This window comes from Bubalus bubalis, chromosome 2 (genome assembly GCF_019923935.1).
Source record: "Bubalus bubalis isolate 160015118507 breed Murrah chromosome 2, NDDB_SH_1, whole genome shotgun sequence".
NCBI lineage: Eukaryota > Metazoa > Chordata > Mammalia > Artiodactyla > Bovidae > Bubalus > Bubalus bubalis.
In genome coordinates, this window is record NC_059158.1 from 56,410,582 (window position 1) to 56,414,820 (window position 4,239).

General features: G+C 43.5%; 1 pseudogene; it reads right to left on the reverse strand.

Annotated features, from left to right (window-relative positions):
• Window positions 1-2,052: 2,052 nt before the first annotated feature.
• On the reverse strand, window positions 2,053-2,815 carry LOC102407812 (annotated as a pseudogene).
• Window positions 2,816-4,239: the final 1,424 nt, after the last annotated feature.

Genomic DNA, 4,239 nt, shown 5'->3' on the forward strand with positions numbered 1-4,239 from the left:
GCCTTCCCAGGTGGTGCTAGTGATAAAGAACCTGCCTGCAGGCAGGGGACTGAAGAGATAGATGTGCATTCAATCCCTGGGTCAGGAAGATCCCCTGGACGAGGGCATGTCAACCCACTCGTCTTCTTGCCTGGAGAATCCCATGGACAGAGGAGCCTGGTGGACTACAGTCCATAGAGTTGCAAAGAGTTGGACATGACTGAAGCGATTTAGCACACACACACAAGGGAATAATTAATGCAAATTTTAGAAATATGATAATATCTAGTAGGGGGACAATATCAGAGTGAGGCATGTGGGATGGGGAGAGGAGAGGCGTTGCTTCTAAAGTACCTCAAATGGACTTCCCTGGTGGTCCAGTGGTTAAGAATCCGCCTACCAATGCTGAGGACACAGGTTAAATCCCTGGTCCGGGAAGATCCCACATGCTGTGGAGCAACAAGGCCCGTGAACCACAACTACTGAACCCGTGCGCATAGAGCCCTTGCTTCAGGACAGGAGAAGCCACTGCAGTGAGAAACCTGTGCAGCTCAGCAAAGAGTAGCTCCCGCTCAACACAAATAGAGAAAGCCCGCACAGCAATGAAGACCCACCACGGCCAGTAAATAAATCTTTAAAAAAGAAAAGAAAATACAGGAGGAAAGCTAAGTGATTGTGGTGGTTTTGTTGCTTTTTTCTCTTCTTCATTTGCATTTATTTAAACATAGTTCTCAAAACATTTGAGTGAAATTGGGTCTCCTTTGGTAAGTAAAGGACCTGAAAATAACATTTTAAAAATGAACAGGCAAAGTCTTCAGATCATCCACAACACAGATGTAGTATTCCCTTCTTTTTCTCAAACTCTGAAGTGCCCAGTTTTTTCCATATAGTCTTAAAAGCTTCCCAGGGAATAGGACTTCCATGGTGGTCAAGTGGTTAAGACTATACCCTTCCATTACAGGGGGTCTGAGTTCTATTCCTGGTCAGGGAACTAGATCCTGCATGCCACAACTAAGCCCCAGCACAGCCAGATAAGTTTGTTTGTTTTTTTTTAAAGCTAGAAGAGCAAGAGTATATTTGTGATGAAATGTATTGTCACTTGTTGATAATTGAAAGACCATTATCCCCTTGTAACAACTTTAAGAAATAGCCTTTTTAAGGCATACATTGTGTAACTCTTATCTTATTCCCTGCTATATACAGTACAGATGACATAAAGGCTGACAAATTCACATTTATATAAGTATTAAGCATTTGCTGTATTGAAAGTTCTTTAGTTCTAATACTAGCAGTATAGAGTTACAGCACATAATTTTTATCATTTAATTGCAGGTACAGGCTTCCTTGGTGGCTCAGCTGGTAAAAAAATCCACCTGCAATGCAGGAGACCTGGGTTCAATCCCTGGGTTGGGAAGATCCCCTGGAGAAGGGGACAATTACCCACTCCAGTATTCTGGCCTGGAGAATTCCATGGACTGTATAGTCCATGGGGTCTCAAAGAGTCAGACACAACTGAGCAACTTTCACTTTCATGTATATTGAGTATGGTATGTTTCATGGACTGCAGGAAAATGGCCATTTTTGTCTCGAATTTACTGACGATCTAATCTAAACAGTTCTGCTAAGCGCTGATATGTTAGAAAGAAAAATGAAAGCCAAACTTTATTGTTGCTTTTTGCCATTTGGTAGCATTTTACACACCAGCTTCGATCTTCAGAATATCCTGGATTCAGTAGAAAACCATTTAAATGAAGTTTTATGAAATAAAAACTTCTCAGCAGTCAAAATTCATACTGTAAAAAAATACATGCAAAACATACTTTTCTGAAAACATTTAAGTTTGAACAAAGCAGCGAACTACACAAATACAAAATGAAAACAGCATTTCAACTGCACCAAAAGTAGTCATCAAATTCATGTCGCTGTATGGCAAAAAGCTCCACAATATTGTAAAGTAATTAACCTCCAATTAAAATAAAGAAATTAATTTAAAAGAAAAAAAGTAGTCATCATAAAAGATGTAAAAGTCACCTAACTTCTCTAAGCACTATTCACTTTTTAAATGGAAGATGATAAAAAATATTGTCCAAAAACAATATCCCAACTCTAGGGCAAGTTTTAGAAAGTCTTCAACCTCTTGCTTTAATAGTGACTAAGTGAGTAGGGTGGAGATCTGGAACGTGGTCTGTGTCCTCCACAACTACAGTAGGGAGGAGGCGACCATCCTCTGCATATCCAATCCCTGTCTTGAGCGGCTCTCCGCCTTCCCCTCCACCTCCTCCTCTGGATGTTCTGCTATAATAGTCCCGATCATCAGAGCCTCCATCCTACCCTCTGCCACAGTAATCCCAACTGCCAGAGCTGCCACAGGGAGGTCGCCCATGCAAATTCCTGGTGTTGGAGTATGTGGCCTTTTTGTTATAGAGAAATCAACTGTGATCCTATGTCCACTGAGCTCCATTCCGTTTGCACGCTTTGTTGCTTCCTTGGCATCAAAGTATACACAGGCAAATCCCTGTTGAACGTCTAGACTGCTCATCACATACAACAAACCCGTCAGGAATTAGGCCATACTTAGAGAACACTTCTTTAGATCTCTTTCTGTAGTATACAAGCACAATCCAACACACCAAGACAACAGATGGGATCAGGACTTGCTGGATTCCCAACATGACCCCTGTGAGTAGACCAGGAGGATGACTGTGGCTATGCCATCTTCCCTAGTCTCTGCTGTAAACCTGTGAGGGGAGCGTCTGTGGGAGCGGGTGCGAGATCGTGGCCTCGTATGACGCCTTTGAGAACTTCTCCTGGATCTAGCCCTGCTCGCCGCGGTCATTTATGTCCTCTACTGCTGTCACCGCTTGGTGTACTTCAGTGGAAGCTGCCAACCTCTCGCACCTTCCTTGCAGAGGCTCCGCCACAGCCTCGAATCACAAACCGTGCACAGGTCCCCAAGGCGCTGAGAGCCCAAACCCCCTGCACAGCCTCGGTGGTTCACAGATGAAGAGATGCTCACAGTCTCTGATAGTCCTTCTTTCTAGATGTAGAACTTAATTCCACCCCAGCCTTCACCACGAATTGACAGTTGGACCATGAATGTGGTACAGACTTAATAAATGGCAAATGGAATTCGGCAGAAGTGATGTGACATCACTTCCAAGATCATGCTGTTAAAACACTACAGCTTCCATCTTGGTCTGGTACTGTCTCTCCACTGGCCCCCACCCATTGCTCTCTCCCTCCCCTCCTCCTTCCAGACTCCCTCCCTCCCTCCCGCCCCCTCTCATTATTCACTCTGGGGGCAGCCAGCTGCCACCTTATGAGGAGAGGGCCATATGCTGGGGAACAGAAGGCCTGTCATCAATGCCTGGAGTGACCTCTGAAGCAGATACTCATTTCATCAGAGCCTTAAGATGACTGCTGCCCAACTATTAATAATGACTGTCAACTGACTGCGGCCTCAGGAGACACTGAGCCAGAACTACCCAGTTAAGCTGCTCCCAAACTCCTGGCTCATGTAAAAATAATAAATGTTTGTTTTTTTAAGCTACTGAGTTTGGGGATAATTTCTATGCAGCAATAGATAACTATTACAGTGATATTCAGTTTGGCAAAAATGCCTTAAAAATGACACAAAGAATGTGAACTATAACAGAAAAAAATTCATAAATCAGATTTTCTAAAAAGCAGAAATTCTGCTCTTTTAAAGACGCTACAACAGGGTCCCAAACAAGATGATGCAGGCATCATTTTTGCTGTTCCTTACTCTAAATACAACTAAAACCCTGGACATAAACAATTAACAACTATAAGAAGACAGTCTTAGCTTGGGCTACTACAATAAAATACCACAGATGGGGTGGCTTAAACAACAGACATTTATTTGTCACAGTTCTAGAGGCTGGGAAGTCCAAGATCAAGGTATTGGCAGATTCAGTGTCTGGTGAGTTGGTGGAGAGAGAGACTAAGGGTGAGAGTGAGCGCTGGTATCTCCTCCTGATCTACTAACCACCCCACCATCATGAGCTCCTCTAAACCTAATCACTTCCCCAAAGCCCCACCTTCAGATATTATCATACTGGAGATTAGGATTTCAACATTTGAATTTGGGGATGACACAGACATTTACTCCAAAGCAAGGACTCTGAAAGACGGAAGGCAGACGGGCTACCAGATGGTGGCAGACAGCTCAGAACAGCCCAGAAATGGCACTTTCCTGCCTCACCAACATGTGGTCAATGTAGAGTGAATAGAGAGAAT